Below are 23,406 nucleotides of genomic sequence, written 5' to 3'. Positions count from 1 at the left end.
GTGCAGCACTCCCTCAGTACTGCTCCGTCAGCCTAGATTTATGTGCTCTGGAGTGGAGTGGGACTTGAATCCACAACCTTCTGACTCAGAGCCACAGCTCACACACACAGAAAGAAAAATGCATTATAATACAGCCTTTAGTTTTGACATTCTTATAATGTCCATTTAACCACATTTTAGCATGTTTGAACATATGGCAGGATATCAGCTGAAATGGCCTAAATATTTTTTACAAAATTTGCCGACCCATCCCGTTAAGTTATGAATGGCACTGATAGTCCCTGCAAGAGTTGTTCAGTGTGTGAGCTCCAGTAGCTATAGGGACATTAGGACCCAGGACTTTTCACAGCAGGGGTAGTGGTCGACCTCTAGCTTTACACAGTGAAATTCTCCCCTAGATTTATTTTTTTTAAATAATTCTCTGTCTACAGCAGGTTTCACTGCGATCAGGCTAGCAGTGATTTACTGTCCAGTCAGTGGCTGACGCTTGTGGCTGTTGGATTCTATTATCTCCATGCTGTGAGTTTGTGAATGCGGAGATGTCAGGCAGACAAAGACGAGGCACACAGTTGACGTGTTTGAAGAATTTCACTTCAGGACATTTTGCCTGTGCTTTTGTACAGTTCAGTGAATCCAGCAGCACGTCGTTGCAGGCCGGCTCGAAATACCCTTACAAATTGATTTTTAGATATCAACATACATTCTGCTGTCAGAAAGGATTTCTTGCTTGGAAAGTTTATTCTGTTAGGCTACATTACCTAACTTCAGCTGGGGCGGCACGGCACAGCCTTTCACTGTCGCTTCCCACACCGTGTGCAAATAGACAGAATCGAAACGACAAACCGCCTGCCTCATCCGCTCTCCATCCACCACAACACACTACTTGCAGTTCAACGCCAGAAATAACTGGGAAAAGCAGGCGGAAGCCAGGCCGAGGACCTCTTCTGCCCAACGCCCTCATTAACCCGCCGAGGGCAACGGCAGAGGCTTTGACACTATTATATTATTTTATGGAAGGGGAAAAGCTGTATTCCACGCCCAAAAGAATCAAAAATTGTTCAGTTAAAAGACTAAGCACAGCCCCATACTTAAGTTGATAAGAAAATGAATTATGTTGAGTTTTATTGCTGTGATATTGTTAACATTAAAGTTTCATGGCATGTGATATTAGTAATTCCTCTTTTCATTTTTAACAATAGTCCTGACCCATTTATTTTAAGCAAGTCAGTGCTTTAACAGATTACTGTCTTTGCCAAAACAATTAAACAAAGGAATCTTATACAATCACCTTAGTTCATTACTAATTTGGCACAGTGTGATCTTTGCCATCAGATTCAAAATTGCGTTAAACAACATGTTGCCTTTATACAGTGCTCTTAATGTAGAAAAACTTCCCATGGCGCTTCAACAACAACAACAACTTGTATTTATATAGTGCCTTTAATGTAGTAAAACTTACCAAGGCGCTTGCTTCACAGGAGTATTATGAGACAAAAGGTTTGACACCGAGCCATATAGGGAGAAAGTAGGGCAGGTAACCAAAAGCTTGGTCAAATAGGTTTGTATTAAGGAGCATCCTAAAGGAGGAGAGAGAGGTAGAGAGGCGGAGAGGTTTAGGGAGGGAATTCCAGAGATTGGGGCCTAGGCAGCTGAAGGCACATCGCCAATAGTTGACCGATTAAAATCAAGGATGCTCAAGAGGCCAGAATTGGAGGAGTGCAGATATCTTAGGCGGATTGTGGGGCTGGAGGAGATTACGGGCGAGGACATGTAGGGTTTTGAAAACAGGGATGAGTATTTTGAAATCGAGGCATTGCTTAACTAGGAGCCAATGTAGGCCAATGAGCACAGGGGTGATGGGTGAGCCGGACTTGGTACAAGTTAAGACATGAACAATTGGGTTTTGGATAACCTTAAGTTTACTTGGGTAGAATGTGGGAAGCCAGCCAGAAGTGCGTTGGAATAGTCAAATCTAGAGGTAACCAACCCATGGATGAGGGTTTCAGCAGTGGATGAGCTGAAGCAAGGGCGGAGACAGGTGATATTACGGAGGTGGAAATAGGCGGTCCTAGTTATGCTGCGAATATGTGATCAAAAGCTCATTTCAGGGTCAAATATGACACCAAGGTTGCGAACAATGTGGTTCAGCCTCAGACAGAAGTTGGGGAGAGGGTTGCGTCAATGGCCAGGAAATGGAGTTTGTGGCGGGGACCGAAAACAATGGCTTCGGTCTTCCCAATATTTAATTGGAGAAAATTTCTGCTTATCCAGAACTGGATGTCGGACAAGCAGTCTGACAATTTAGAGACTGTGGAGGGGTTGAGAGAGAGAGGTGGTGGTGAGGCAGAGCTGAATGTCATCAGCGTACATGTGGAAACTGACGCTGTGTTTCCGGATGATGTCACCAATGGGAAACATATAGATGAGAACTAGGAGGGGGGCCAAGGATGGATCCTCGGGGGACACCAGAGGGAATGATGCGGGGCGGGAAGAGAAGCCGTTGCAGGTGATTCACTGGAGCGTAATCAGACAGAAATTGACTGAACCAAAAAAGAAATAGTGTTAAAGCAGCATCTTAAAGGCGGAGAGAGCGTTGAAGAGTTTGCGGAGTGATTCCAAAGCTTAGGGTCGAGGTTAGGGTGACCATATTTTCTAAACCATATCTGGGGACACGGTGTTGCAGGGCAGCAAAGAAGCCAGGATGGAAATTTAGATTCTGCAGCGTAGTGAGGCAAAAATATTTTCGCAGCCTATATTTTAACAGTTGCACATAAACACTACAAATGCAAAACAAGTGTGCATATAATTACCACGGATGTGACATAACGCGATTGAAGCGCCTTCAGGCACCTCCCCCCCCCCAGCCCCCCAGTGACTGAGGGCACACCTGGCTGCCCCCCCTCCCACACTGACTGAGGGCACACCTGACCGACCCTCCAGTCTCTGAGATCACACCTGACCCCTCCCCCCAAGTGACTGAGGTCACATGTGAACCCCCCCCCCTTACAGTATCTAGGAATAGCCTGCCCCGCCCCCACCCAGTGGCCCACCCACACGACCTCTCCCTCACCTGCTCCGGTTGCCGTGCTTCCAGGCGCTCCTGGCCCCGACAATCCAGCAGCACGAGCCCGGCCGGAAATTCAGAAACAACAATTGGCACATGTGCAGAAAGACCGCCCAGTCACACATGCGCAGCGAGTCCCTCTGGCCATTGTGCAAATCGTTGTTTAATTTAGCCTTAGCGTCACAAGCTGACAGGGGGGTACCCACTGCCCAGGGTACACTTCGGGGGCAAGCTTTGTGACATTGTTTGCCCGGGAACACAGTACCTTATCTGGGGAGTGTCCCTGGAAAACAGGGAGGTATGGTCCCCTAGCCTAGGTGGCTGAGGCCTAAACCAACTGGACTTACTGCTGGAGTCTTTCTGACAAATGTTATTAAAAAAAAAGACTCACTTTAGTCAATTTAGGAAACTTTGGATGTCAATATTGCTGCAAGAAAACTCGACAAAATCACATTATTTCAGTATTAATCTGTCTACGGAATAAACAATTAAACCTTCCACCTGTTGAAGTATTAACTAGTAAATGGAAATGGAAGCCTACTGGTGAAATCTTTACTATCTACTGCACATGCTTCAGATCTGTTGGAGACCACCACTGGATTCTTTCTTTGCAACATGTTGGAACTCGCGTGTTAATTTATTCTTATTTCTACCAGGTTCAGTGCTTTCAGACTGTTGGCTTCAAGCTATGTTTCAATGATCGGACTCAAAAATCACCGACTCGTCTTCATTTCACATGGTACCAGAATGGGAACCCATGTAAAACGTTCAAGAAATTGCACCCAAACTGGGCACAAGTACTTTTGGGACACATGGAGCCCCCCTCAAATGATTTCAGTTCCCTAATCCTGGGGTGTCGAAGCTTTTCGCCTTTTTGGGCCACTTGGATGCACTACATGGAGCCTCGTTGGCCATGTATAGTTTAAATCTGTGCTCCCACTGATTTCCGCTTATTGCTGCTAACAGCAAGTCATGGTGTTCTGATTCTTAAAAAAAAAATCCTCGATCAAAAGGACAGCATCTAACTCTGCCAATATCCAAAGTGTAAAGGATATACTTTTCTTCATAATACAACTTGGTGATTCTGTACTACACGGTGTAAATGTTTGATTTTACAGACCCTTGTCCCGCTAATTGATCCTTTAGGATGGGCACTTGTGTTCCAAGGTTAACCGAGTACTTCATCTGAGGTCATTTATCATTTGTGAGTGTAGGCAGCAAGTGTTGGTTGCCACTTGACTGCAGAAATGCTCAACACCAAGCCACATTGTGCACCCACATGCACTTCAAGTGGGGTCACTGGCTAGGGATCAAGATCAGGAACAACGATTGTGTTTTTGCTGTGCGAGCTCAGGAATCCCAAAGCCAGTTGTAGCACTCCACCATCGCCATGATTGGCTAGCACACAACCTGGAGCTTTCCTGCTCAATATTATCAGAGCTTAACCTCATGATACATGTACTGGCCTTGCCAATGGAGCAGTTATTAACAACAATTTGCATTTTATAGCCTCTCTAATGTAGGAACACTTCACAAAGGTGTAATCGGACAAAAATGGATGGTGAGCCAAAGGAGATTTTAGGAAGTGTGACTAAAAGCTTGGTCAAAGAGATGGATTTTAAGGAATGTCTTAAAAGGAAAAGAGGGAGATGGAGAGGCTTAAGGAGGGCATTCCAGAGCTGGCTTAGGGAGGGAATTCTCGAGCTTAGGGCCTTAATGGTGGAAGGTGAAGGGAGAAGGGCATGCACAAAGCTAGAATTAGACGGACACAGAGTTCTCGGAGGGTTGTAGGGCTGGAGAAGCTGACAGAGATAGGGAGGGACGAGGCCATGGAGGGATTAAACACGAGCGTGGAAATGCCACCATTAATATAAAATGGTGATATTTTACTGGAGAGATTCAATGGATTTTGATGAACAACAAACACTCCTTTTGCCCGACTCAATGCTTACAGTGATTGCTGTTAAGCAAATTAAAATATAACAAAAAGTGCAAAGTTAAAACGACCATGTGACGAACACAGCTTTAAAATGACAGTGCTTAATTTTGCATAGTTTGTGAGCCTCAGTCAGGCAGCCTGTATTGGGAATGTGCAGCAAGAGAAGCTGGCGGGCCACAGAACATTGATCTCACATTTAAGTTGCTGTGTTTTGGTGGAAAATCAGTAAACATGCTTCCTACAACCGCCGTGTGGTGATCCAATTCAAAAATAAGACCGTAGTAAATCCAATTTAATACTCGAATTTGCTGCATTAAGCCTTTGAGGGATACAGCATTTTCTTCAAAATAAATAATGGCTGAGTTACAGCCCTGAATGTGTGTTTGGGGGCAGTGTGTACACAAGCAATACTGCCTTGAGTACGAGTATCCAACAAGGCACCCCTGAAATCCCTGACGAATTTAGCCCCTTTCCCCCTCATCTGTTTATTCCATTATATATATAGGTTAATTGTTCAAAATTAGCTTTGTTTGGTAAAAGAAAATGGCACGATAGAACTCTGAGCGGAGGGTGGAATGCTGAGAAGCAATAGATGTCTGACACTAGGGAAACAAGCAATATCTAAATTGGAAAGAATATTTTCCACATAATATATGACAATTCTATATTACAAGGTCAAGATTTTCAGCTTAAGATTCACCAGCCCCCTGTCCCACTACTGGATCCCAGTTTTTCATTCTGCACCTCCCTTGTTATTCAACACCAACTCCCAGTTGAACAAAATCAACCAGCTCTTGTGCCTTATAATTAATCACCACCATTTAATATTGATTCTATTTTTCTGCACTTTTGGTTAAGGAGAAGAGCCAAAAGAAATTAAAAATCTGTAGTAATCCCAACTGAGTAGATTAGAATTTATTTGGTTGGAAAAAAAACAAGATTTGCCGTAACCTGTATAATTTAGATGCATTATGTCTGCTAAGACCCACATGTTCTGTGCAGTGGCATTTTATTAATTGTAGGTCTCCGTATTTCACGTTATTTTTCTGTCCACACATTCAAGATGGTGACTCTCAGGTGATTGGCTACTCTTTCAATTTCATTTAAGACATTCAACACTCCCCTCCCCGGAAGCACTGGTCACCCTCCCATTAGCAGGTTTTTCTTTGTGGCCAAGCGGCTCCGAGTATCCAGTGAGTCTGTGGGTCTGACTGAAAGGGCAGTCCTGGATGTGAGATATTTGCTTTAAATGATGACTTGGTGACTGAGTCTGTTCAAATGCAGGTTGTTGTCAAAATGGCGTAGGCTCAATCTATCACTGCTGATCTGGACAAGCTGCTCTGAAACCAGACAAGATGTCATATGCACAACATTTGTCAAGGAGAATATTGACCTGCTAAGTAGGAAATTCCTCACAACCGCAGCTTTTTAAAGGAGCAATCCAGAAAAAACAAACATTCAATGATATTTAAAGTTTGTCCACGGAACAAGAATTGCTAAAATGATTACAAACTGTAGAACTAATGTACAAGAATCACATGCTATGGATGAGACTTTTGACCCAGTGGAGAAGAATCATAGAAAGAAGACAGACTTGCATTTATGTAGCACCTTTCACAACCACTGGGTGTCTCATGGCGCTTTACAGCCAATGAAGTAACTTTGGAGTGTAGTCACTGTTGCAACATGGGAAACACGGCAGACAATTTGTTTACAGCAAGCTCCCACAAACAGCAATGTGATAATGACTAGATAATCTGTTTTTGTTATGTTGATTGAGGGATAAATATTGGCCAGGATACCGGGGATAACTCCCCTGCTCTTCTTCGAAATTGTGCCACGGGATCTTTTACATCCACCTGAGAGAGCAGATGGGGCCTCATTTAACGTATCATCCGAACGACTGCAAACTAGACACCTTGTTGCCATTTATGGATTTTGTAGCCATTTGTTAATGCAAGCAAAATAATCAGCTCTAACTTTGCCACTTGTTTATATGGTGAGGTTGTCTTGTGGTGTATAAATCGTATCAGCAAAGCTCGTGGCAGTGTGTTCACTAGTGCTACAGTTGTACAGTGTAGTAGCTCACAAGCACTTGAGATGTTAATGCTCTTTATACTTATGCAGATTGCTTGAAGAATTTATTTATTTTAATTTTATTGGTAACATGAGTGAAATAGATGTGTATTTACAAGAGAAAATTATACTGTGCATCATAAACCTATTCACTTAATAGAAGACTGTTATCAGAAATAGTAATAAACAGGGACAATATTAATGTTAAAAATACCCAGGAGACTCTACCACAGAGATAGAACTATTCCTATCCTGTAACACTTATAAAAACTTACCCATGGCCAATTGTCTGATATTCTAGATAGACTGTAACTGGAGCATAATTCTGCTCACTCATGGCGCTGATAGTCCACACTGCAGTATAAACTAGGCTGAATTCATGGTCTGTTTCTTATATATTTAACATTTAATAAATTCAATATTATTTAGAAAAAGATTAGAACTTGCTGCTATGTTTTTTTTACATGATGCTGATAGGATGATGCAATCAGCAGCATTGTACCCTTGGGCTGAATAACTCTCTTAACACCATGCCACCACAATCACTGCCCAGTAGCAAAGAGAGAAAAAAAATACTAGGACCAAGGTCTAGCAACATATTGTAAATCATTTTTATTTCTTTCAAAATGTCACAGGCAGTATTTCAAAACACAATTTATTAATGAAGCATTTGTTAATTTGCATGTACAGATATTGGGTTGCAAGCAGTAAGGAGAGAATGCGACTCACTTTGCGTGGAAGTAATGTTACAGATTTCTAACCACTGCAAGAGGGCTCCATTACAACAATCCGTCTCTCAGCGCAATTTTAAGATATCTCGTGTTTGTCAATAAAGCAAATTATCTCAGCAAAAATGACAGAGCCAAATAAAGCATGGCATTCTACAAATATAGGTTGAATGGCATATTTACTCAGAAACAAAATAAAAGCTATTCCGTTTTTAAAAGTTATGTTATTATATAAAGAGCACACACACATTATTCCGGTTGAAGAAGCGCAACTGAATAAATCACTTTGCTTGCCAGTCATCTGAATCCATGTTAGCTAACCAGTTTTTTGAAAGATAAAAGAAAACCACTATCGCATGTGTACTAGCCAGGGTCTCTGATACTCAAACAGTAATGTCCGCGTTATTCAACTGTTTAAAAACACACACTCTGACAGAATGAAAGCCGACATGCTTGTACGGCATATTTTGTTTTACTCAATTTCATACACAAGACATATAATTACATATTATATACATGTATGGGAGGCTTCATGATGGTATAATGGAAAGAAAAACTAACATTCTCTTTAATATTATGAAACCACAACAATGTTTAAGTCTCTCTTTAAAGGGTTAGATAGTTTGTGGTTTCGGTTCAGAGGCGGACACTTGACCACATCTAAAACTTCAGTGTGGATATTAGTTACCCAGCATTCTCTGCTGCTTCCTTCTGGAGCTGTCTGGCCAACATCATGAGCTGTAATGTGATATCCATTAATAGAATGTGTCTCCTATTTCTGTTAACTCTGAGAGAGCTGGCTCTTTGATGCCCAGCTTCACAAACTAATGCAGTGGATTGAAATTATATTTGCTTCTGCTTTTCTTTTTCATTTTTATCCCCTCCCAATCTCATGGTCCAGCTGCCATCTTTGCAGCAGCTGCCTGCTTCTGTTGGGGGCAGAAGAAAGCAACCTTTTATAGGACATTGGTACAAGTGCTACTGAGTGCTGTGAGGTTGGTCTTCCACTATGGGAATATGAGTTGTTATATCATACAAAGGGATTCTGGGGCGGAGGAAGCTTTCTCAATAGTAATTCTGACTCCTGAAAGATGTGGCACTGAGTGGTTTATAAACACTCAAGTCGCTGGAGAAATACCACCAACGATGTCTCCGCAAGATCCTAACAGATGCACTAACATTAGCGTCCTCAACCAGGCCAACATCCCCAGCATTGAAGCACTGATCACACTTGATCAGCTCCACTGGGTAGGCTCCCAAAGCAAGCGCTCTACTCGGAACTCCTTCACGGCAAGCGAGCCAAAGGTGGGCAGAGGAAACGTTACAAGGACACCCTCAAAGCCTCCCTGATAACGTGCAACATCCCCATTGACACCTGGGAGTCCCTGGCCAAAGACTGTCCGAAGTGGAGGAAGCGCATCCGGGAGGACGCTGAGAGCATGCAGAGACCAAGCACAGGCAGCGGAAGGAGCGTGCGGCAAACCAGTCCCGCCCACCCTTTCCCTCAATGACTATCTGTTCCACCTATGACAGGGATTGTGGTTCTCATATTGGACTGTTCAGCCACCTAAGGACTCATTTTAAGAGTGGAAGCAAGTCTTCCTCGATTCCGAGGGACTGCCTATGATGATGATGAAACACTGACGCGCTTCTATAGACAATGCTTGAAGGATCCAAGATACACTGCACTGGAGAAATATTGTGCAGAGACATTTTTCAGATAACTGTTCAACAATCTTTGAAAATGAACTTTGCAGCCTTGCTCTTGCTTCTTAATGAATATGTACAGAATACTTCTTATGGCAACATCAGGGAGTTTCCCCAAGAAAGTAAGAAGCAGTACTGGGTAACATTATTCTGGCACAATGAAGCTGATTTAGATGACCTATGTGATACCTTTTATTTTATAGCTATAAATGATGTTACTGATGACGAAAATGATATTTCACAAGTATTAAAATCAAAAGAGATCATTGGGTGTATATAAAATAACATTTAAAAGTCAACAGCAGTGTGTGGTATTTTCAGAATTAGTTCCAGATGGAGTTAAGGCTCTATGAGGAGTTGAGCTGTGTGCCCAGGGAGTAAACAGCAGGCTACATTTTATTTGCTTATTTGCATTGTTGCCAAGTCAGGCACAAAGTGCAATTAATAAACCATGGCACCAAAATGTCACCCTTTATTCAGTGGTATGACAACAGGGTCTTGCTGCCATGTTGGTATTTGCTGCCCAGATTAAGTGCATTTGTGCCTCATTCTCCCATCAGCTTCCTGGAAGGCCAGAGTTCTGTCTGTACAGTGGTGGCGAGTTGGGACGGCGAGGTAGGGCGGTGATTGTGAGCGGGGGCGAGTGGGAGTTGATCTGCATGGTACAGGAATGATCAAGCAAAATAATTGGTTTTATTCCTAAAGTAGGTTTTGTTCCTAAATGAGAGAGAGCGCTAATGATGTGCCATCCAAAGGAATGTAGGATTCATATGATAGGGTGGTCAGTGAAAGAAAGAAAAACTTGATTTATATAGCGCCTTTCACGACCACCTGATGTCTCAGTGCTTTACAGCTGATGAAGTACTTTTGGAGTGTAATCACTGTTGTCATGTGGGAAACGTGACAGCCAATTTGCGCATAGCAAGCTCCCACAAACAGCAATGTGATAATGACCTATCTGGTGATTATTATATTTTGTTATGTTGGATGAGGGATAAGTATTGGCTTGGACACCAGAAATAATTCCCCTGCTCTTTTTCAAAATAGTGCCATGGGATTTTTTGCGTCCACCTGAAAGAGCAAACAGGGCCTCAGTTGCAGCCTCTCATCTGAAAGACGGCACCTCTGACAGTGCAGCACTTCCTCACCATTGCACTGGAGTGTCAGCCGAAGTTTATGTGCTCAAGTTGCACAGGAGGGCAGGAAAAAGTGTGGGAGAGCAAGAGTGATAGGGGATTCAATTGTAAGGGGAATAGATAGGAGTTTCTGCGGCCGCAACCTAGACTCCAGGATGGTATGTTGCCTCCCTAGTGCAAGGGTCAAGGATATCTCGGAGCGGGTGCAGGACATTCTGAAAAGGGAGTGTGAACAGCCAGTTGTTGTGGTGCACATTGGTACCAACGATATAGGTAAAAAACAGGATGAGGTCCTACGAGACGAATTTAAGAAGCTAGGAGCTAAATTAAAAAGTAGGACCTCAAAACTAGTAATCTCGGGATTGCTATCAGTGCCACGTGCTAGTCAGAGTAGGAATTGCAGGATAGCTCAGATGAATACATGGCTTGAGCAGTGGTGCAGCAGGGAGGGATTCAAATTCTTGGGGCATTGGAACCGGTTCTGGGGGAGGTGGGACCAGTACAAACCGGACGGTCTGCACCTGGGCAGGACCGGAACCAATGCCCTAGGGGGAGTGTTTGCTAGTGCTATTGGGGAGGAGTTAAACTGATATGGCAGGGGGATGGGAACCTATGCAGGGAGACAGAGGGAAACAAAATGGAGACAGAAGCTAAAGGCAGAAAGGAGATGAGTAAAAGTGGAGGGCAGAGAAACCCAAGGCAAAAAACAAAAAGGGCCACTGTACAGCAAAATTCTGAAGGGTCAAAGTGTAATAAAAAGGTAAGCATGAAAGCTCGGTGCCTCAGTGCAAGGAGTATTCGGAATCCAGGAGAGGGCTCTGAGCTAGTTAGAGTGGGTGAGAGCTCAGATGAATAGGACCCCAAGAAAAAATGCAAAAGGCAGGAGGCAACAGAGCAGAGTAGCACTGGGGTAAGTGAAAATCACAAGGTGATAGGAAGGGACAATATGTATGAATATAAAGGGGCTGCAGGAGGGGTCAAAACTAAAAATCATGGTTTAAAAGCTAGTATTAAAACACTCTACCTAAACGCACGCAGCATTCGAAATAAAGTAAATGAGTTGACGGCACAAATCATTACAAATGGGTATTATTTGGTGGCCATTACAGAAACGTGGTTGCAGGGTGGCCAAGACTGGGAATTAAACATACAGGGGTATCTGACAATTCGGAAAGATAGACAAGAAGGGAAAGGAGGTGGGGTAGATCTGTTAATAAAGGATGATATCAGGGCAGTTGTGAGAGATGATATTGGCTCTAATGAACAAAATGTTGACTCATTGTGGGTGGAGATTAAAGATAGTAAGGGGAAAAAGTCATGGTGGGCGTAGTTTATAGGCCCCCAAATAATAACTTCACGGTGGGGAAGACAATAATCAAGGGAATAATGGAGGCATGTGAAAAAAGGAACAGCAGTAATCATGGGGGATTTTAACCTAAATATCGATTGGTCAAATCAAATCGCACGGGGTAGCCTTGAGGAGGAATTCATAGAATGCATACGGGATTGTTTCTTAGAACAGTATGTTACAGAACCTACAAGGGAGCAAGCTATCTTAGATCTGGTCCTGTGTAATGAGACAGGAATAATAAACGATATCCTAGTAAAAGATCCTCTCGGAATGAGTGATCACAGTATGGTTGAATTTATAATACAGATTGAGGGTGAGGAAGTAGTGTCTCAAACGAGTGTACTATGCTTAAACAAAGGGGACTACAGTGGGATGAGGGCAGAGTTAGCTAAAGTAGACTGGAAACACAGACTAAACGGCACAATTGATGAACAGTGGAGGACTTTTACGGAGCTCTTTCATAGTGCTCAACAAAAATATATTCCAGTGAAAAAGAAGGGCGGTAAGAGAAGGGATAACCAGCTGTGGATAACCAAGGAAATAAAGGAGAGTATCAAATTAAAAACCAATGCGTATAAGGTTATTGGGAAACTAGAAGATTGGGAAAATTTTAAACGACAGCAAAGAATGACTAAGAAAGCAATAAAGAAAGGAAAGATAGATTACGAAAGTAAACTTGCGCAAAACATAAAAACAGATAGTAAAAGCTTTTACCGATATATAAAATGGAAAAGAGTGACTAAAGTAAATGTTGGTCCCTTAGAAGATGAGAAGGGGGATTTAACAATGGGAAATGTGGAAATGGCTGAGACCTTAAACAATTATTTTGCTTCGGTCTTCACAGTGGAAGACACAAAAACCATGCCAAAAATTGCTGGTCACGGGAATGTGGGAAGGGAAGACCTTAAGATAATCACTGTCACTAGGGGGGTAGTACTGGACAGGCTAATGGGACTCAAGGTAGACAAGTCCCCTGATCCTGATGAAATGCATCCCAGGGTATTAAAAGAGATGGCAGAAGTTATAGCAGATGCATTCGTTATAATCTACCAAATTCTCTGGACTTTGGGGAGGTACCATGGGATTGGAAAGCAGCTAATGTAACGCCTCTGTTTAAAAAAAGAGGGCAGACAAAAGGCAGGTAACTATAGGCCAGTTAGTTTAACATCTGTAGTGGGGAAAATGCTTGAAGCTATCATTAAGGAAGAAATAGCGGGACATCTAGATAGGAATAGTGCAATCAAGCAGACGCAACATGGATTCATGAAGGGGAAATCATGTTTAACTAATTTATTAGAATTCTTTGAGGATATAACGAGCATGGTGGATAGAGGTGTACCGATGGATGTGGTGTACAGATTTTCAAAAGGCATTCGATAAGGTGCCACACAAAAGGTTACTGCAAAAGATAAAGGTACACGGGGTCAGTGGAAATGTATTAGCATGGATCGAGAATTGGCTGGCTAACAGAAAGCAGAGAGTCGGGATAAATGAGTCCTTTTCGGGTTGGTAATCGGTGGTTAGTGGTGTGCCACAGGGATCGGTGCTGGGACCACAACTGTTTACAATATACATAGATGACCTGGAAGAGGGGACAGAGTGTAGTGTAACAAAATTTGCAGATGACACAAAGATTAGTGGGAAAGCGGGTTGTGTAGAGGACACAGAGAGGATGCAAAGAGATTTAGATAGGTTAAGCGAATGGGCTAAGGTTTGGCAGATGGAATACAATGTCGGAAAATGTGAGGTCATCCACCTTGGGGGAAAAAAAACAGTAAAAGGGAATATTATTTGAATGGGGAGAAATTACAACATGCTGCGGTGCAGAGGAACCGGGGGGTCCTTGTGCATGAAACTCTTTTTGGAGTTCACCTGCAAAACATAAAACATTAAACGGTGCCACCCGACCTGGGTGACACTCCAGACATTTACAAGGCCCTTTTTTTTTCCCCCCCCTTTTTTTTTTGTGTTTTTCTTTTTTTTTTTTGGGCACTAAAATCACAATTTTCCCCAGTGCCCCCTATAAAAGGGAAGGGGGACACTAAAAGCACCGGCAATTAAAACAAATTAAACTTAAAAACGTAAAATCAAATTAAAATTTGGTTGCCGGGCGTGATGATGCACTCCAGTCCCTCCGGTGCCCACCTCTCGCGGAAGGCCGCGAGCGTACCGGTGGACACCGCGTGCTCCATCTCCAAGGACACCCTGGACCGGATGTAAGAGCGGAAGAGAGGCAGGCAGTCAGGTTGAACGACCCCCTCGACCGCCCGCTGCCTGGACCGGCTGATGGCACCCTTGGCCGTGCCCAGGAGCAGTCCTACGAGGAGGCCTTCGGACCTACCCGCTCCCCTCCGCACAGGGTGCCCAAAGATCAGGAGAGTGGGACTGAAGTGCAGCCAGAATTTCAGGAGCAGCCCCTTCAAATAATGGAACAGGGGCTGCAACCTCGTGCACTCAATAAAAACATGGAACACGGACTCCTCCAGACCGCAGAAATTGCAGGCGGCCTGGGAGTCCGTGAACCGGCTTAAAAATTTGTTGCACGGCACTGCTCCGTGCACCACCCTCCAGGCCAAGTCCCCGATGAATAGTGGGAGGACCCCTGCGTAGAGTGCCCTCCATCGGGGACCCCCGCCTCCTCCGGACGGCAAGATGGTACGCCATGGCGTGTCCGGACGGCCGGCGAGGATGGCAAAGTTGAGGGTGTGCAGGAGCAGCCCGTACAGGAAACCCCTCCGCGCGGAACTGAAAGGCACGGAGGGGATTTCCCCGAGGCGGCTCAAGTTGTGAGGCGCCGGCCCCCGAGGGAGGTTCCGGGGTTTGGCGCCGATGAGGAATTCCGTCCGGACGGGGGTCAGTTCGGACGGGATCTCCCCACGTGCTTGAGCCTCCTCGATGCACCTAACGGAGTCAGGGCCCAGAGCTGTTTTTAGCGACTCGATGGCATCGGCCGCGTGGCGGACGTTGGCAGAGTTTAGGCGCCGCGCCAGCGTGTCTGGCGCCATCCAGCCCGCTCCTCCGCCATCGAGCAGGTCCCTGACCCTGGTCACCTCACCAGCCACAGCCCTCTCTTCCGACCGCCACATGAAACCTCGGGCGTGGAGGTACGGATTCCCGAGCAGCGGCTCCTGCAGGACGGCCGCCACTCCAGCCGGCGGAGAGCTGCGCTTGGTGGATTCAAATCACAGATAGATAGATTTTTAATCAATAAGGGAATTAAGGGTTATGGGGAGCGGGTGGGTAAGTGGAGCAGTGTCCACAGCCAGATCAGCCATGATCTTGTTGAATGGCGGAGCAGGCTCGAGGGCCTACTCCTGTTCCTAATTCTTATGTTCTTATAAGTTCCTGGAGTGGGACTTGAACCCACAACCTTCTGACTCAGAGGCAAGTGTGCTACCCACTGAGCCACGGCTAAGGTCAATATATTGCCATAAAATAAATGAAATGATCATGGTGGTTCCTCCAGTGGGACTTTCCAACAGCATTTCTGTAGAACTCTTCACATACAGAAAGACAGCTCAAAGAGCTTAACTTTAAGAAGACAAAAGAGTAAACGATGAACAGGAAGGGAATTAGAAAAGTGAAGCGGGTTTGATGGGGAAATCAAAACTTTAAGGTCTTAGAACATAAGAAATAGGAGCTGGAATAGCTCATTTGGCCCCTCGAGCCGGCTCCGCCATTCATCAAGATTATGGCTAATCTTCTACCTCAACTCCACCTTCCTGCACTATCCCCATATCCGTTGATTCCCTTTGTTACCCAAAATTTATCGATTTCTGTCTTGAATATACTCAACGACTGAGCATCTACAGCTCTCTTTGGCAAGGTTTTTTTTTAAAGCAGAGAGGGAGCTGGCAACAGGGAAGAATGAGTCCAGGGCCATTTCACAGGGTAGGAGCATTAGGGCTGAATGAGTTGCCACCAATGGTAAAACTGGGCACCAAGAGAAGCCCAGTGTTGGAGGAGTGTCAGGTATGTATGGGAAGATAAAGCAAGGAGGATATCACTAAGGTAGAGCAGGGTAAGGCCATGGAGGAATTTGAAAGTGAGAATGAGAACATTGAAGTCAACTCACTGGGGCACAGGAAGTTATTGGGGCTTGGAGAGTAGAGGGGTGATGGGGGCTCAGGGCTTCATGTGGATGAGGACACAGGCTGCAGTGTTATTTATTGTATTGCAATGTATTGAAGCCACGGAGGGATAGGAAGGGAGGCTATAGGCGAAAATGAGAGAAATTGAGCCTCATGATGAAAGCATGGACTATAGTTTTGGCAGCAGTGGGGAGGTTTCCCGGGGTGGGGACAATGGGCAAGGCAGGCAATGTTGCAGAGATGGAAGAAAGTGGTCTTCGTAACAGCACAGATATAAAGGAGGACACTGAGGTCAAGGTCTAGCAGGCTGACTCTGCTGGAGGTAGCAGCAGGGGAAGTTGATGGAGTCAAGACCAGAGGCATATAGGTGCTGGTGAGAGCCAAAAAGGATGGCTTTGGTTTTACCAAAAATAAACTGCACGAAATTTTGTCTTATCCAGGACTTGATTTTGGATGGGCAGTTGAAGAGCGGAGGAGGCGTGTAGGTAGACCTGGGTATCATCAGTGTATATGTGGTAGCTCACCCTCAAGTTTCCTGATAATATCACCAAGGGATAGCAGATAAATAGAGACCAGAAGAGGACCAATAATGGACCCTTGAGGCATGATAACTATGTAAGCAGAGGCCGAGAAGCTAATGTAGTGCCTGCTTTATGACAAGATGATTAGAAAGAGGAGAGAACAGCTCTACAGAGGTGAACTACAGAAGAGAGACTTTGGAGGAGGATGGAATATTCCACAGTGCCGAAGGAAAGAGAAAGACAATCGGTATTTTCATTATATTCATATGGAGGAGGTAACTATTCTAGCAAATTAAAAATGATTTATGTTTTATATGTTGGCAAATAACTCTGCATAATCTGTATTTCCCACCCTTTTAATTCACTTAAGAAGATGGATTCAGACTTGGCATACACCTTGAGCAAGTATTTAGGAGCTAAGCAGGATTATACCACAGGAAGAGCAACTACAAATGAGCAGTCTGGAAGAAGACGTCAGAACATGGCTTTGTTCAATTGACAAAGTGATGGAATACACATGTAAACCGATTATTAATAAATTTGACTGTTCACATGACAGTGCCAGAGGATGACTAATAAAACCAGCGATTAATCTGTTGCTGAGTTTTCCTGGACCAGTGCCGACATCACAACATTTTGCAATGTAATAGCAGGGTCAGCATTCTTCTAATTAGTCCAACTCGGCCACCGTCTCAGAAGTTAAATGAAATGAGACAACGCCTAGTTACAAATAGACATAAAGTGGATCAGTCACCACATAATAGGTGTTCCTGTAGACATTGAGTCATCTAATGCTGATGAGCAGGCTTGCTCACCTGTTTTTTTAAGTATAGGATTAATGATCATGCAATTCAACTTCAGACAATGTTGCTACACTCCATTCTATATTATTTTTTTCTGTAGTTGTTAATAGCTCATTAATAAATGGCATTACAGAATTCCAGAAAAAGTGAAAAGTTGTGGGAGAGAAATTTGTAATCTTGGAACCATCCAGCTACTTAATTTGTAAAGAAGGCTGTAAAATTGTCACCTTGTCTGTGGCTGAGCTGGCACTAGTATATTTAGCTTCAGTAGATGCTGAATACATTTGTACAGCTCAGTTCTGACAATCCTGGCTGAGGGGAGCTTAAAGGACTTAAAATCAAAACTTACGAAGCACTAGAAGAGCTCAAAACCACATGGGAAGAGCTTAAATTACATGAAATCTGGACTGAAAGTCTGTGAAGATAAGATCTCTGCTGAATGGATTGTAGAGGCGATGAGATCTCTGACCTCTCCCCATCTTTACACACAAGCACCAATTGAGGTTTTTGGGAATTGGGAATGAACCTCCTCTCTGGCCCAGGCTGAAGCACAAAACAGACAGGGCAGAGAGGCCAGTATGTCAGCATCAAATTGTGCCGCATTGTGTGGTGAAGATATTCCTGGTTTTGGAGGAGTAGTGCTACCAGTCTGGTAAAGCCTCATTAGATGCTTGAAAGTTATTCTAAAGAGGAGACAACTGGATTTTACATATCTGGGGGACATCCACCCCTAGTGCTGAGTTTTTCTGCATAAAGTGATCACACCAGTAATCATAGGAACATAGGAAGGACATAGGAACACAGGAAGGACATAGGAACATGGGAAAGACATAGGAACATGGGAAGGACATAGGAACATGTGAACAGAAGTCAGCCATTCAGCCACTTGAGCTTGTTCCACCATTCAATTAGAATATGGCTGATCTGTATCTCAACTCCATTTACCCACCTTGGTTCCATATCCCTTAATACCCTTAACAAACAAGAATCATAATCTTGGCATCTGATCGGCCCAAAGCTTTTTGAAAGAAGATTTGCCAGGACATGTTAGAACCAGTGCAACTGTGAAGACAACATTTTAAAAATAAAAAGAAGAGGATTACAAATGATGATGTCTAATTGTTGCATTTAGAAAAGACTTCTCATTTTCTTTGGCCTGATCTATGAATGTGTTTCAGAAAGCTATTGTGACTAACAATAGGGGGAGATGTCATGGTGGAAGGATGAACTCTACAATACCCTGTTGAACAATGCATCCTGTTTGTAAATGAGCTAGTGAGGGAAGAGTTCAAATCTGGGCAAAAGGCAATTGTTGTTCGTGCCCCAGGTGCGAAAGCAGAAAATGGGTCCCTTCACAAAAATATTGAAACATTTCAAAAAATATAAGCATTTTAGGCTGGGTCAGAAGCTCCAACCTGCAAAGTGCTGCTTCTCTCCATTTTTCAGATATCGGTCGCAAGTTGTACCTTTAAACTTTGAGTAATGAAAGGTCAATTATCTGCCGGGAGGAAAGAAAGAACTTGGATTTATATAGCTCAGGACGTTCCAAAATCCTTTACAGCCACTTGTTGATGTGTAGTCACTGTTGTAATGTCGGAAACACAGCAGCCAATTTACACATACCAAAATCCCACAAATAGCAATGTGATAATGTCCAGACAATCAGTTTTAGTGCTGATGGTTGAGGGATAAATATTGGTCAGGGAAAGAGAAGTCTCCTACTCCTCTCTGAAATCATGCCACGGGATCATTTACTTCCATATCGGTTTAACATCTCATCCAAAAGACAGCACCTAAATCAGGCACTGGAGAATTAGTCTAGATTTTGTGTACAAGTCCCTAGAGTGAGACATGGGGCTAGAACCTCCACTTTTTTGCCTGCTTAATGCCCACTTAACGCCCATTTTTCCGCTGAAATGGTGTATAATGCCCATATATCGCCCATTTTGGCACAAAATGGAAACTGGCGGGTATTTTTCGGAAGCTTATTGCCGAGCGTTACTTTCCCCATGTGCTTAACACCTAAAAAAATATTACCACCCGCCCACTTTTTTGGGGTGGAATCAGCCGAATGGGCGAATTCAACACCCATAATATCGCCCAGTGTTACTTTCCGCACGGATTTAATGCCGAGATTCATTATTAATGCCTGCCCACTGTTTTTTGTCGTAAAGAGCATATTTATCCAAACTCGCGGCCATGGAGATCGCCCATCGTAAATTTCACCACCTCGCACATATATCGCCCACAATATCGCTCGCTCAAAAAAACGCCCACAAAAAGTGGAACTAACCAGGACGAATCACAGCGTTATGGACGCCATGTTGTAGATCACATGTCGTGTCCTTTAAAAGGCTGCTGTACTTCAACCTCAGCGGAGTTCGGATGTACTCTGCAGGTCGTTGGAGTTGATGTGAACATCTCTAAAAACATCTTGACCACACTGTGACCCATTGGAATTGAAGAGGTGTGTTAGTCGGGACATTCCTTGTTTGTGAGCAATCGGTGGAAAACAGAGAGCTACTGCAATGGGGGCTGTCCTTTCTCACCCTCTCTTGGTGACTAACTACATGCAGCAGACTCGACATCGCCGAAGGAACGCTCCACTGCATTATGTGCCCAATGTATGAAGTGACAGACTGATGAGGAGGACCAGATGTTACACCCCCCGCAAGTACAAGGAGAAGCATTCTTACCTCGACTTGCCCGACACCACCTGCCTTCAGAGACTGCGCTTCCACAAAGAGGTTATCACTGAGGTATGCCAGCTGATAAGGGCAGATCTGCAGCCTGCCAGCACCATCAGAACTGCACTCTCTGTCGAGGTCAAAGTCACTGCGGCACTGTCGTTCTACGCCTCGGGTTCTTTTCGGGCCACAGCTGGCGACATTTGCAGACTTTCTCAGCCTGCCACAAATCGCTGCATTAGCCGGGTGACTGAAGCCCTGTACGCACGCAGGAGGGACTTGATCAGCTTCCCTATGACCAGGGAGGCACAGAGTGAGAGGGCTCTAGGATTCTCCAGAATTGCAAACTTCCCCAAGGTGCAGGGAGCAATAGACTGTACACACAACGCGATGCGGGCACCTTTTCAGGATGCTGAGGTTTTCAGGAACTGCAAGGGATTCCACTCCCTAAATGTCCAGCTGGTTGTCGACCACCAGCAAATTATACTGGCAGTGAATGCTCAATTTCCGGGCAGCATCCATGATGCTCACATCTTGCGTGAGAGCACTGTATCTGACCTGTTTAACAATGAGCCACGAGGTCAAAGCTGGATGCTTGGGGACAAAGGATATGGCTTCGCCACCTGACTGATGACTCTCCTGCATGACACCCACACCGAGGCCGAGAGACGATACAACGAGAGCCACAGAGCAACTCGCAATATCGTGGAGAAATCCATTGGAGTGCTGAAGCAACGCTTTAGATGCCTGGACCATTCAGGAGGTGAGCTCCAATACCACCCTGAGCAGGTAGCTCAATTCATGGTGTGCTCCATGCTGCACAACTTGGCTATCAGGAGGGGACAAGAATTGTCTGATGAGTCTGAGAGTGCACCTCACCAGAGAGGGGAAGAGGAGGACGAGGAGGCGGACGCTAACATCGGGCCAGACAGGCTGACGCTGAAGCATCGCCTGAGGACCTCCTCGGCCAGGCGGCTTGGAGTCAGCAGGGGAAGGGGAAGGGGTAGAGGTAGGGAGGAGAAGCGGGAGGGTGGGGGGAGAAGGGGTTGGTTTGTGCAGAAAAACTGATGATTTCAGACTAATGTTTGGTTTAAATGTTCTTTATGTAACAAAATCTTGTAGCACATTGACTCAGATAGCTGCACCATTACATGCTGGTGATTGCTTAACATCAAAGGGTATAATCACACTTAACTTCAGTCAACTTAAACTTTAACTGTCACCAAAGTGATGCCCACCATTGATGTATGACCTGCACACCCAGCAGTATGTCAGCCTTGTAAATAACACCAACGTTCTTTCAGGCAAAGCGATCATTGATGAGCTCCTGATGTAAGGCTCCTGCAGCTATCACGCCACCATGGGCCCTTTCATGCGGTCTACAGGGGGGCGGGGTGACGGCCGAAGCGTTGCTTGGACGGATACGGGAGAGGACGGTCCCGAGGTAGAAGTGTGCTCTGAGCCATAAGCAAGATGCTGCTGCTGGCTCTCATGTGTGGTTGGCAATGGGGGTGCGGCACCTTGGGGTGCAGTGCGGCGCTCCGGGACCACTGGGAGCCCTCTACCACCAGTGTTCCTGGCTACCAGCTCCAGGGCCTCTTCCATCCCTTCCATGTTATATCTTATTTATTGGACAAAAACTCGGTGCCAACTATGTTCTTGGTGCTTAGTAGGCTTTTTGCTGCTGGTGACTCTCCATCGTTCCTCCCACAACAGCCAAACAAGCACACACCACAGCCACACACGTTTTCAGTGCCTCTGAGCTCCCTCTCGCTCTCTCTGTCTCCTCTTCTGCGCATGTCATGATGACCCTTGACCTCCTGAATCGCAGGAATCGAGCATTGCCATGCTGTTGCTAAGGATGGCCACACTTTACGGGAGAAGGTCAGAAAAATTTTACGCTACCGCCCATTTGATATCGCACACGGTAACGCTCATTTTCAAAAATGTAAACTAGGTGTTTTGAGAATGGGCGAGAAGCCGACGATCTGAAAACCCTTTTTTAACGCCCATTTTTGGGCGATAAGCACAAAAGTGGAGGTTCAAGCTATTGAACACACAACCATTTTAGACTCGGAGGCAAGAGTGCTACCAACTGAGCTATGGCTGACACAATCCAAAGCTTGTGACTTGGACTATAATGGTTTATACACTAATAGAAGAAACTGCCAGGATACACCAATTTTTATTCTGATTCTATCTCTAACCAGTGGCTGTGACACTAGTTGTTCTGTACAGTCTTTGAAATAAATACTCCTGGGGCTAGACTCTGAAACACATCTGCCATCATTTTTCCATCAGAATTAGTTACTCTTTCCAGTTGCTAACAATGATGTGACCTTATTGTGGAAAAGAACAACAACAAACCTTTCTTTTTGGGTCATATCATGACAGTAGTCAAGTGATTTGATCACTGCTAATGAATAAAAATGAAGCGGCTGCGCTCGAAGTGATATTTGTAAACAAGAAAAAAACATTGTCGTTGCTTTTTTATGCATTTAAAAAATCAACATGAAAAATAATTACAAAACAAGACTAATCATTTCCAGGAGGCTATTCTGGACTCTCACCCAGCAGTCTGTCTGGAGGAACAATAGCAACAAAGAATTAAACCAGAAGGAAAAGTGATTGACAGAACTGAGAGCTTGCCTCACTGACTATCTGAGTCTTACTGAGGTATAATTTTACATATGGAGGTGAATGACCCTGCACTGTCATTAATCAGATGGGACAACTTACTGAGTTCTGGCATAATATCCAAAAAACTGTCCCTCTACCACAGACCCTGGGTTCAAACTTAGTCCAGACAGAGGGGTATGGAGGTCACCTCTATCTGATGGCCGAGAAGGGTCATAAAGACTGTGAAAAAGAGAATCTCTACATCACTAGCTCAAATAAAAACTTATATCCTTCTGCTTCCATCCATGTTGACTATTTGAATACATCTGTTAAACAACAGGCATTGTTTACATCACCAGGCAACTGTATGGAAGGAATTACTATCCCCAGCAGCATGACAACAATAACAACTTGCATTTATATAGCGCCTTTAACATAGTGAAATGTCCCAAGGCGTGAGGGAGTGTACAGTTTTGGTCTCCTAACTTGAGGAAGGACATTCTTGCTATTGAGGGAGTGCAGCGAAGGTTCACCAGACTGATTCCCGGGATGGTGGGACTGACCTATCAAGAAAGACTGGATCAACTAGGCTTGTATTCACTGGAGTTCAGAAGAATGAGAGGGGACCTCATATAAAAGTTTAAAATTCTGACGGGTTTAGACAGGTTAGATGCAGGAAGAATG

At 44.5% G+C, this 23,406-nt stretch overlaps 1 long non-coding RNA gene across 2 annotated transcripts in view; it reads left to right on the top strand.

Annotated features, from left to right (window-relative positions):
• LOC139279351 (uncharacterized) overlaps positions 1-23,406 on the top strand; it is a 77,669-nt gene that overhangs the window by 35,590 nt on the left and 18,673 nt on the right. Inside the window, exon 3 of one of the 2 annotated variants that reach the window (XR_011596453.1) lies at positions 6,288-7,445. The exons of the other annotated variant lie outside the window; for it this stretch is intronic. This is a non-coding gene — a long non-coding RNA (uncharacterized lncRNA). Of the gene's footprint in view, positions 1-6,287; positions 7,446-23,406 lie in introns of those variants that run through there. 2 annotated transcript variants of the gene reach the window in all.

This window comes from Pristiophorus japonicus, chromosome 14, assembly GCF_044704955.1.
Source record: "Pristiophorus japonicus isolate sPriJap1 chromosome 14, sPriJap1.hap1, whole genome shotgun sequence".
NCBI lineage: Eukaryota > Metazoa > Chordata > Chondrichthyes > Pristiophoridae > Pristiophorus > Pristiophorus japonicus.
The sequence above is the reverse complement of the archived record's forward strand: the minus strand, read 5'-3'. Positions and strand labels throughout refer to the sequence as shown.